The sequence below is a fragment of the Hipposideros armiger genome, unplaced genomic scaffold (genome assembly GCF_001890085.2).
Source record: "Hipposideros armiger isolate ML-2016 unplaced genomic scaffold, ASM189008v1 scaffold_27, whole genome shotgun sequence".
Lineage (NCBI taxonomy): Eukaryota > Metazoa > Chordata > Mammalia > Chiroptera > Hipposideridae > Hipposideros > Hipposideros armiger.
The window spans coordinates 5,011,919-5,024,705 of NW_017731377.1; the positions used below are offsets into that span (position 1 = coordinate 5,011,919).

At 34.1% G+C, this 12,787-nt stretch overlaps 1 long non-coding RNA gene across 1 annotated transcript in view; it reads right to left on the reverse strand.

Annotated features, from left to right (window-relative positions):
• Positions 1-3,431: 3,431 nt before the first annotated feature.
• LOC109379525 (uncharacterized) overlaps positions 3,432-12,787 on the reverse strand; it is a 41,776-nt gene continuing 32,420 nt past the window's right edge. The window contains exons 2-3 of the long non-coding RNA XR_002123219.1: positions 4,904-4,980; positions 3,432-3,512 (exon numbers count right to left, since the gene is read on the reverse strand). This is a non-coding gene — a long non-coding RNA (uncharacterized LOC109379525). The remainder of the gene's footprint in view (positions 3,513-4,903; positions 4,981-12,787) is intronic.

Here is a 12,787-nt window from a genome sequence, read left to right on the forward strand (position 1 = left end):
CAGACTTGGACCAGCTCACAGCCTTCTCTTGCTCAGGGTCCCCATTCAAAACTGACAGCTTCATGGTAAATAGATCAACCCAGCACACTCAAATGTAGTTTATGTTGCCACCAGGAGCCTCTTTTTTTAGTGAAAAAAAAACCAAAAATGACACTTCAGACGTAAGAGTTAAATAAGTTCATTGGTGAATATATGTGCATACATACATATATTTATATGAATACTGCTTTCTAATCAAATAAGTATAAAGCAATATTTGTATGGTATTTCATTGCTCCTTCTGAGTCAACAAACTTTATTTTAGTCTAGTTAAAGGCAAAATCTCACAATATGCTTTTTTTAAATCTTACTATATCAGCAACCTGTTATTGAATACCATTTTCATTTATCATTTCTCCTGCTTCTATCATTAGGCATTTTTTGAAGAATGTACCATTGCATGGGATTAGCAAATGATTAATAAGACTTCATTTGGGGGAACTTAAAGAAAGAGGTCAGCATACAAACTGTTGTTGCCTCATCTGGTCTCAATCGTGCATGCCTAAGTTATGATATATATGCATCATTTTATCTAGATTTATATCCCTCGTTACTGGGAAAAAATTCAAAGGTGAAAAAAATTAAAATTAGAAAGAATGTGTATGTTAACAAATATTCCAAAAAAGAATTCTCTATTGATTATTAATATCACAGATTGATGCATTTATCCTTTAGAACTGAAGTCATTTGCCTTTTGTTAATGAAAAGGAAATAAACACCTGGCTTCTACTCAAACCTGGGAGAGCTGACAATATTACAAATTAAATACAAATTAAAGACAACTTTGAAAGAGGAGAAGGCCATAATCCTGTTATAACTAATCATTTTTCCATATTGATCTCTTGATCTCTGCCCATATGCATATGTATTTTCCACATCATTCATTCATTCATTCATTCAACAAGCTTTCACTGAGTCTCGTATACGCTGACATTGTTATAAACAGAGCAATTTTGTATTTACATTTTAGACAACATGATAATATACATTTTTATCATATTCCTACCAGTCAATGTTAACTTTTCAAATATCTATTTACTAAAATACAACTGTTGTGAGGTTGTAGGTTTTCTCAGTTTTCACCTTCACAAATAACTCCTCCTTACAAGGCAGTATAATACAGTGACTAAGAGCTAGACAGATCTGAATCTAAATTCTGGAGTCACCACTTACTGAGACCAAGGGCAAATTAACCTCTAAGCTTCAGTTTCCTCGTTTGTGGAATGATGATAGTAAAAGTACTCTTTCTTGGTTGTTTTGAAGATGAAATGACATAATGCATATAAAATGCTTAAGATAGTGCATAACATAAAATATCGCTTGTGTTATTTTTATTTCTCCCTATTACCCAGCCTATGAAACTTCTTTTTATTTTTCATGGTTCATCTCATGTGTTCTCTTCCCTGTTAAGCTTTTCCTGATATTTCTAACTGGATATGCTCTTTCCCTCTGTCAACCTTCCAAAGCATTATGTTTCTATTGTTCTTACAGCACTTGATACTTTATGATTTGCTTTCAAAATATATGCATATTTCTCCTCCACATTGTCAGATTACACATATTTTATTTTGCTAGGGTGCCCAGCAGAATATTGCACATTAAATAGATGCTCAGTAAATATTTACTAAGTTGAGAAAACTGTGGATTGTGACTACATTCTATAGGTAGGAAAACAATGATGCACACATGAGTTTTCAATTAGAATTATTTCAACTTTCAATTGATCCTAGTTTTCAATTAAAAATGATCCATTTCTTTGCATATTGCTCATATCTGAGTTGGAGACTGTTTTCCTCTAGCAAGCACTACCTTGTTCTTGGATGATTTCACCACTTTTCTTTTTTAATTCTTTTGACCACTTGCAACTTTTTATTCAGGATAAGTTTATGTTTTTCTTGGAAACCCATGAATATGTCATCTGGCCCAGTTACAGCTATTTTGGTTCCCCAAGTAAATAAATGTTTCCATTTGTTTGGTTCTCCAAACAAATAAATGTTTCCAAAAACCTTTTTCTAATATTCTGGCTTACCAATTATCACTTACTTCTTTGCTAAATTTAGCTATGCTATATATTTTTTTTTGCTTAAAGCATCAGAGCTTTTTTCTTCTTATTACAGATGACTCCCCTCTGTTTACAAATATTTGCAATATCTATAATGGTATTAATTAAATTCATGAAATAGTTGTTACGTACTTTTTCTGTATCAATATGAAAGACCTAAAATGACAAATGACTTACAGCTCTTTAAGCATGACTTGTATCCCAGAACCTTTGCTTCAAATCAACATGTTCACCATCAGTAATATCATCATAAAATAATTTAAGAGCATGAAGCAATCTGATTGGCCTCCAGCCATCAGTTTATAAACTTATCAACATAATTCCATTCTTATCTCTAAATTGATGACCATGAATAATGAGTTTAAAATGAAACCACAATTGCATTAGTCATGGTTATCCTTGATTAATGAATAAATGCAAAAATTATTGCACTACAGAGATACACATTAATATGATCAGTCATGTAATTATGTAGTACAGTAACTCAGTGCCTTTATGTAGTCAATGTATAATATATAGACACATCACTACACAAAATGTGATTCATATTTTTGAAAGGACCCACAAAACTCTGGGTACATTATTACAGAAAAGCAAATACAAATGTGTGCTTGTTTGAAAACTTGCAACTCACCTAACTTCCAAATTAAAATAGAAGTGGATCAATTAGAAAAAAATAATAACAAATGATTATTTTTCTAAATAATTATAATTATGTTTCTAAAAATGCTAAACATCTTTTTATAATTTATCTTAAGATTACCTTGGACTTCATAAACTTTTTTTTATCAAATGCCGCCATTACAGTTTAGTGAAATTATAGCACTAAAAATAAAACCATTAATCTTGTATATTTGCATGGTACTTTAAAATTCTGAACCATTTCACCTGCATTATGTTATCTGAAATCAGTTTTTGCCTAATGTGTCAGCCCTTATGAGTATACGAACAAATTTGTACTACAGTATCAGGTGCGTCCTAAAGTTCCTTGTAAATTCTCCCAGTCGTACTTAAACTCTTGGTCCCATTTTTCCCAAACATATAAATTACTAAGGCAAGGGGAAGGGAGGGGAAGGCAGACTGAGAAGAGGCTTGTCTTCTCATGTCTCCTTTGCTGCCTCAGTAATGACCCTACACTCTGGCACCTGATTCCAGTCTTCAGACCTCCTAGAACCAGCCTCACTGCACCCTCGGATGCAGCCTGGCCAAGCAGTGCCCCCATTCATCAGAACAGCTTCCACTCTACAGCACCCCTTCTCAAGACTTCAGGCCCTTTTTCCTTTTTGATTTCCTGTTGATTTTTCAATTCCGTAAAACATTTATATACCTCCAAAGTCGCCTCCACCCTATTCTCTTCCTTCACTCTGTAGGTAACCACTTTTATTGGCTTTTGATTCCTTTTTCGTGACATCTTTTGAAAATATAAGAAAATGCTATGTAGTCTTATCACTCCTTCACTCTTTCTTAAAGGACAGGTTACTCTACATGCAGTTCTGCGCCTTATTTTTGTTTCAATTAAAAATAAATTCTGGATATCATTCCGAATCAACAGTAGAGACAGTTTAGCCTGTTGGTTTCTTATTCTTAAGCCTCCAGTTTCTCTTATCTGATGATACCGGCTGATACTTTGAATTTAAAGTTAAATAGTAGTAGTGTATTTAGTGTCCTTTCTTGGTCTTGACTATAGTAAGAACGCCTCTAATCATGTTCTTCATTAGTTAAGATGGTCGTTTTGATCTGAGGATTAAAAATATTATCATATTAGAATATCTATCAATTTTTTATTTTTAATATGAATGGGTGTTGAATTTTTCAAATGTCATTTAAGTATCTGTGTAGATGATCATATGATTTTGATCCTTAGTTCTAATAATATAATTAATTCTATTCTAATGGATTTCCAAATAGCAAACCATCATTAGGGCTGGTCCATTTTGACTACTAATCATCTTGTGTAGCAGAAAAGTCTGATCAGGCAATGAATGGTAGGAAAAAAAACTGGAAAATTAGTCATGGGTCATACTTTTTAAATGGCATCAGGTTGTATGTGTAAAGAATTTGGACTTCATCCTAAAAGCAATTGGAAACTATTCAGGTAGCTTTTTATTAACAGTTTTGAATTTTAGAACAACCTCTCTGGTAGCAGAGAAAGTCAAATTGGAATCAGTAACTATTGTAATGAGCCAGCTGAGAAACGACAGGGGCCTGAACTAAATAAGGTGGAATTCAGAGATACTGAGGAAATGTAATTGTCATGCGTAATTAAACGAAGAGGATGAACAAAAAAGAGGAGTCTAAGATAACTTCCAGGTTTCTGGCTAGTTGGATGGTAAGGCATTACCTATGATAAGAAATACAAGAAGATGAATAGCGTTAGCAGAAAAGATGATAAGTTTGTATTGAGTTTTAGATACTCATGAAACTTCCAAATATATCCATTTTTTTCTAGAGGTCAGGAGAGATATAAGGGACGTAAGTACAAATTTTGAAATAATCAGTGTAGAGATGGTTGAATGTATAGGAATGGATAAAATATGAAAAAGAATGTAGATGATGGGAAAATCAGAGAGCCAAAGACTCAAAGCCACCTTACCTACCCCACACAGTTGTAGGGAAGACTAAATGGTATAATATGTAGGAAAATACTCCATATGTTGTTTATTATTTTCCTCCTAAAATCCTTTTTATGGTTTACATGGTTTAAATAAACATGGCTTACAGAAAACATAGTTTATTATTCACATTCATATACACATATGTAATGCAAATATCAAATAAAGACTGTAATATTTTCAGTCCTACCTTTCTCTCTTCTGGGAATAATGCCGAAAAAGTCCATAGTGGCCACCATTTGATAAGTCCTGAGTTTCAGTTTCTACCTGTCAATGCAAATAATAATTTTTTTACACGTGTTCTTAAACCCTATTGGAAGAAATGCCACTCATATTTGATACACAATAAATGACAGTAATAACTTTCAAAGCATACAGTTATAACTTGGATCTTCTCTACCAAACATTATTTTGATATCCAAAAGTATTTTTATAGCATAGAGCCTCTCAATTCAGTTTCTTTTCACCAATTAAAATGGAAGTCTAAAGTACTCCCAAAAAAATGCATTTTATTTACAGAACAGATTTAGAATGTTAGAAACGTCATCACAGTCTTAACGCTTAACCCTTATAAGCTTTAAAATGTTTGGTGTGTTGGATACCTCACAGAGATAGCCAGAGAAATAAGCAAATTAGATACTTGTGAAGTTTAGTTCAAGAGCTAAAGACAACAATAGGTGGTGCTGCTGGGATGGAATACTGAATCTGTACGTTTGAGTCAACACATGTCATGGAAATGTTTCCTGAACAAAATTACTACGCTTGTTAAATTAAAGGTTGGTTTGAGAGCAGTATTAAAATCTGATCAAGATGAGCATTTGAGAGAGACAAAAGCTTCAAACAATTTCTCGTACTGAAAAGAAAGGTATTTCCACCAGTGGGAACTAATTTTTTCAAGCAGATTTTTTAAAACAGCCAAATGCCATGTTCACTTCCTAAGGCCAGAGGCAGCTTAACTCTTCTGTGCCTACCCCTGTCAAACAAAACCAAGTTATAGCTGCCAGGTTTAATATTTAGATACGTGCAAAAGATACTCAGGCATGCTCTTTAACATAACAGTATGTTATTATGATTTCTCTCCTGTTAATACTGAAAGTCAAGTGGAAAAAGCTGAAACCTGGATTTCTCTCTTGCCTGAGCAGGTCTGATAGCTCAAGAGCCTTGACCCCAGGCAGTATCAGCAGATAAGACACAGGCCTTTGGAGCCTGGGCACAAGGATTTGTGCATGTTCTACACACCGGCTCTTTGCTATGGCTCAATGATTTGAAGTGTCACAGTAGATTGGATAGGAAGGAAATTTTTAAAGGAAGGGATTGGACCTGCATTTCCAATTTTCCAAAGCCATTTCTAACTTTGCAATAGAATTGCTGTATTTTTCTTCTTCTGTATCTTTTAAAATATGTGACAATTGTGGTAGAAGTGTAATAATATCCACCTCTCTCTTTGTGGAGGAGTAGCAGCCGTGGGTTACAGGTTCTGTGGCGCACTGTACTTCCTTAGCTTGGCACGCAGCTTCCAGAGTCACCGATGTAAATAATCATTTAATTCTCTAGAGAGCTTCCCTTGAAAGACTGGTTCACCTTTATATCCCCAGTCCATATCATGATGCCTACCACATAGCAGGTATTCAATAAATATTTGTTAACTTAATTCATGAACTCCCAAGATTTACATATAGTCTAGTGGCACATTTTCCAAAGAACCCACACAGTAAGTAACTCTTGATTTCCACTACTGTTTATTTGAGAGCTGGTTGGTACAATGTGATAGCAAGTTTTCATTTTCTATATTTTACTCAAAGTTGAGTTACATTTTCTCCCAATGGATTATTAAAGAGAAACTCTGAACCTATAGCTTGGCTTTTATATTCCTCATGGAAAAAGAATCTGAAATAAAGAAATCCAGAACCAACCAGCTCTGGGAACTACAGGCATAATGGGAGTTATCTGTCTAGCCTACTATGAAGTTAGACCAGTCTTAATTATATATAACACAGAGATATTCCCTCACAGGTGGACTATTTTAAGTTAGTAAGTAATTAACCAATAAATTTTTTTCCATGCTTTGAAGCTTATTTCATAGCATCTTGTACGTGGATTAAGGTAATGCCACATCTGGTTTCCTCTACTCACCCAAAAGTACAATGTTGGGACACTTTTCTCTATGAGTTTCATGAGAATGACATACGTGACATAGATACATTTTATGGCTGTGAGATAAGTTACAAAATCTCTTATAAAGACTCGCTCTATTCTCTCTCTCTCTCTCTCTCTCTCTCTCTCTCTCTCTCTCTCTCTGAGGCTTTTTTTTTTGAGCAAATCCGTTTATGTGAAATAATTGGGATAGATTAGTTAAAAATGCTTTCATCTTTGTTTCTTGCCTACATTGCATTTTAAAATAATTAAAACTCCAGATTGTTTCTGTTTTTCACCTAAGTTTACTGGCACCCAGCAAAGAAGCCTACACTTTGATTTTAATCATGCCCAGACAATATAAGGACCCTGTCTCAGAAGCAACAAGAGCAGCAAGTAGAAACCCTGCTGGGTAATTTCAAAGCAATGTACTTCCTGCTGCTAGCCCTACAGTATGATTTCTGTTCTGCCAAGGGCACCAATAGAAGGCAACTTCCAATTTACACCTCACACATAAATTCACATTATGCCAATAGGTTTCGAAGGAAACCACAAGCTACCCAGCTCAGCCGTCAGAGGTCTGTTAACAGACCTTTAACTATGATCTATTGTGCAGCCGGACCTGAAAGACGCACGCAGAGTCCCACTTTATAGAGACCGCACTTGCCTGACACCGTTTTTCTTGAGATAATTATAAGTGTTTATTTTAGCTTTTAACAACTTTAATCACATTATTTAGCATGTTGCTGTTTTGTCATCAAGTTAAGTGAATACAGAGTTCTCCCAGGAATGTCCCAGAAACCCACTCATCGAGGACAGAACCCAATATGTGAGGTGGAAGCTTGGTTAATTACATCCAAGCTTCATGGATGCCAGGATGTTTCCCTGAACAAATATATAAGCAAACAAATTATACCAAGCAACAGAGAATTTCTAAATGATGCAGGTGGGATCTTTCTAATTAAAGTAGCATGGTGTCCTTTGGCTTCGAGGTTCTGTTTTCAGTGGTTTCATGGTGAAAACGGTTTACAATGAATCCCACATCATGGCACGTGATGTCTTAGATGACAAATGTTGCTGCAATTACCATGTGGAATACAGAACAGCGCTTCTCTAAGTTATCTCAAATTAGGTCTAAAAATAACCTTAGCTGATCACAACCGGTTCTATAGTCCCCATTAACTTCAAGCAACTGTTGAAACATCATGCTGTGCCAAATTGCGTTTGATGGCCCAATCATAGAACTATAATATACTTAAATGAATTCTAAAAATATCTTCCTCCAATGGAAACTGGTTTTACAAAACCAAAAATGACAGTTCACCTTATTCCTAAATTACCCCATTCAGTATAAATATGGGTCAACTGGAGTATAGGTCTAGACTATTTAATAAATATATTGCATACATAATAAAACCTATATGCCCTTTTTATGTCTTTAATATTTTTATCTAATGCTATACATTCTGCTATTAATTAGACTAAAGTTTCAAAGTAAGATCTTTTCCTCTATAATTATATATTTCTATCATTTAAAGTAATCACTCTAACTTTCTTAAGAAACTGATGATGAACATTTTCTATTTTATTTGGAATTGTTTTCTCTGCACAAGGCTCTCAAGTGGACATGCAAGACTTTTTAATATGAGAACACTGAAATAAGTTGGCAAATAAGGGATATGGTTTTGAAATAACCAATATAATCAAACAGACAATATTTCTTTCTCATCACATTTCTTTTTCATGAAGACCTGCCGGTCAACTTGTAATATGACTGTCAGATTCATGCTTTATTTGATGAATCAAGGATCCAATTATTCATATATAACAGTTCTCTTTGGGCATACTCTCAATCTCAAACTCATACCCAGATTGATAAAATAAATATGGAAAAATTGAATTTCTAGTGTAAATTAGTACTTTAAATATCCTTAGGAACTATTGTAATAGAGGTCCCAGAGTTGTATATACACAAATAATATTTAAACATATGTAGGTCATTATTAAGAAGGGGGTTAATATTTTTAATAGTTGAAAGTTCCAAGTCTAACAGAGTAATAGTCAGAACAAGCAAATGCCAAAATATGTATCCATTTCAGATTGGCTTTGCCCCTAGAGATTTAACAGTTGCCAGAGACCCTTGATCATTTGAGCAAGCACTCCAATGTTTCCTTGCTCCAGCAGATTTTTTCTTAACAGGAATCTACTCCATCTCATAATTAGAAGATGTGGATTCTGGTCTCACTTCTGAACTGATAATGAGGTATAATCTTTCATCTGTTTCCTAGTAAGTAGTAAGAATTTCTTATTTATAACTTCTTTCTGAGCTTAGTGCTCTTTCATTAGATTATGTTGATGAAATGAAAAGATAAAATGTTAATTTTCTCACTTCATCCTACCTAGCATGGATGTAGGACAGTGATTACTATAGAGTGTAAAAACATAAAGGTAAGGCACAACAAAATAGTTCATGTAGAATCTGAAAGATTCCACTGTAATCCATTTTTGCTGTGATTCACATCAAATCTCCAGTTTCTTTTTAGTATTTCTGGCTTGCGAGGATCACATTAGCCTCTAATTCCTCATCTACAATACTGGATATCAGAATATAATGGACCAGTGTCTTCAAAGTGATTTTGAACTTAGAATCTATACCAAACTAAATTATTATTCAAGTCTATATGCAAAATTAATCTTCAGTTTACCCACACACACTTTCTGAAAAACTCATGAATAAAATATTAGTAATTCAAACCCAGAAATGAATTATAAGAAGAATGCACAATAAACAAACAGGCTTATTCGTAGAATCTAAAGATGGTTTAAATTTAGAAATCTATCCATGCAATTCACTATATTAACATAAGAAAAGAGAAAACCATAGGATTATTTTGAAAGTTTCTGGTAAAGCAGTTCCTATAATTCCTTTTGTTGATAAAAGGAGAGAAGAAAGACTCCTAGAAAACTTGTAATAACTTGAAAATTAAGTCAAAACCTATGATAAGTATCATAATTAAGGAGAGCCAAAGTCAGGAGCTAGGCAACAATGCTTATTATCACTGCTATTATTCAAGCTTATTCTGAAACATTCCAGCCAATGCAATAAATCAAGAAAAGTGAAAAGTACATGTTGGAAATAAAGAAACAAAACAAAACTGTCCTTACTTGCATATTATATATTTGCCTGCCTAAAAACTTAAACAAGACAACTGAAAAACTATTAAAACTAATAAGAGAGTACAGTAAGGTAGTCAGATAAAATATAAATATACAAAAATAAACAACCAAATACAATGGAAAAAATATCTCATTCACAGGAGTAAAAGCAATAAAATGAATAAGGATGAGACTAACAAGAAATATTAATATATTCTTGAAGAAAACTTACACCTAACTGAAGAAGTGAAAAAAAAAAGGACTGAATAAATTAAAGGTCTTAACATTTTCCTAGATGTGAAGGCAGTGAATTATGATAATGATTGTATTAGTTTGGTAGGGCTGCCATGGCAAAGCACTGCAAACTGGGCAGCTTAAACAACAGAAATTTATTTTCTCACAGTTAACAGAAGCTGGGAGTCCAACGTCAAGGCGTCAGCAGGATTAGTTCCTTCTGAGACCTCTCTCCTTGATTTGTGGATGGCTATCTCCTCCTGTTCTTCACATGACCTTCCCTCTGAAAGTGTCTGTGCCAAATTTCCTTCTTATGAGCCCAGGCATATTGGATTAGCGACCCCCTAATAATCTCATTTTAACTTAATTGCCTCTTTAAAGACTATCTTCAAATAGAGTCACATTCTGAGGTACTAAGTGGTTAGGACTTCAACATATGAATTTGGGGGAGGGCAAAACTCAGCTCATCACAGTGACATTTCTTTCTCAAAATAATCTAAAATTTCAAAGCAATTATCATTGAAAACCCAGCAGAACTTTTTATGAAACCTGACAATATGATTATAAAATACACTCATACGAATAAATGCATAAGAAAATTGTGCAACAGAGCATCATTGAGGGACAACGTGCTGCACCAAATGTCATAGCATTCTATAAACCTATGGAAATTGCTTGTGGTATAGTGCTTAATGACATCAACCTGCATCAGGAATGCTGGGGTTCCACCCTAGGTCAGCTGTTTACTAGCTCAGTAACCATGGGCAAGTTACTCAACCTCTTTAGACCTCAGTTTCCTAATATGTAAAGTGGTGACAGTAATGTTGATTACCACATAAAGTAGTTGTGGAGATGAATAGAAGGGTGCCAGGCACTTATTAGAGGTTCAGTGAATGTTAGGTATTATTGTTATTAAAGACTCTGCTGTAACAGAATTAAAACAGTAGGATGAATAGATACATAGATCAATGGAAGAGAATAGAATCCCCTAGAAGAGACGGATGCTTATATGGGAATTTATTCTATGAAAATGTTGGCATTCAAATCTGTGAGTAAAAGGTTAACTGTTGAACAAAGTGAAAAGTAAGCCACTTCTGTAAGAAAATATTTGCAATATATGTAGCACATACGGAATTAAAATCCATTACATATGAAAAAGTTAAACTACCAAAAAAATGGGCAAAAATTATGAACTGGCAGAAGAGGAAGTACCAAAGACTTATAACCAGGCAAAATCATGTTCAACATCAAAAGTAATAAAAGAAATGGAATTAAAACAATAGGAAATGTTTCACCCACTCAATTGGTAAAAACTTGAAAATTTTGTAGTATCCTGGGTCCATAAGGTTTGAGAAATGGGAACTTAACATACTGTTAATATAGAGTTTTAAAGCATAATGTGGAAATATATGTCTATGTCCAAATTATAATGTGCAAGTTGCTTGACTCAGCAGTTTTACTTAGAAGAATCGCTCTTATGGAAATAGTAAGCAAGATGAGTGCATAGAATCTTTATTCTTTATAGTACTAAAAAGTTGGAAACAACCTAAATATCCAGCAATAGGGGAATGCTGAAAGAAATTGTGAAATATTCATTCTATGGAATGTTAAAAATAATTAGGTAAAGAAAGAAATAAACATGATAAAATGTCTATCAGTTATTATTAAGTGTTTGTAGTTTCTAAAAAATCCTTATATCTAAACATGTATAAATGCTTAGAAAAAAGTCTGGAGATACCTACACGAACATTAATTATCTCCAGACAACAAAAAAGACTGGAAGACTAGGATACTTTTAGAGAGGTTTATTTTTATATATCTGAAGCATTTATAATTTTCAAAGGTACTGCTTTTATATTTAAAAACTTAAACGATAACATATCAACAAATAGTTATAGGACTGAGACTATATAAGCTGGAGGGTCATTGCCAGTTGCTCTTTAAGATGAGCTATCAACTTGAAAAATGTCTCTCTAATTTTACTTGGATTGCTAGGGGAAGAGTAATGCCATTGACAGAGAAAGGACGTGTGGAAAGACAACTGTTAGTAGTACTAGAAGAATGTAAATAAGGAGCTTACTTTTCCCTGATTTCATGTTTCCATGTATAAAGACATCCATTCAAGTAACACTTCTGGCCTCACTGCCCTTACATGACTTCTATCACAAAAGAGAAAGAGTGACTTAACTAATCGATGGGTCTAGAACAAAAAGTATGCAGGCTTACATCAGCTCTTCCCTTCTTTCTCTTTGAGGTCTGACCATATGACTGTGTTCTGGTCTACTCTTTGCCATACCAAAAACTTAAGGGTCAAGACTCTGTACCTAAACAGGAAGGTGGCCTGTGGTTGTCCAGAACTGCTTTGACTGAGAAAGTATTGTTTCTAATTCTTGGGTTCTCTTAGGAAACCCACTATTGCCACATACCTAAACCATGTTTTCCAACCCAGCCTTTGTCAGTTAACAAAGCTATCACTTTGATCTTCAAGTGCCTGATTCTTGGCTTCATCTCTCAATTGATTCCAAACCTTAAAAGGGTGGAGTGGTTTAAT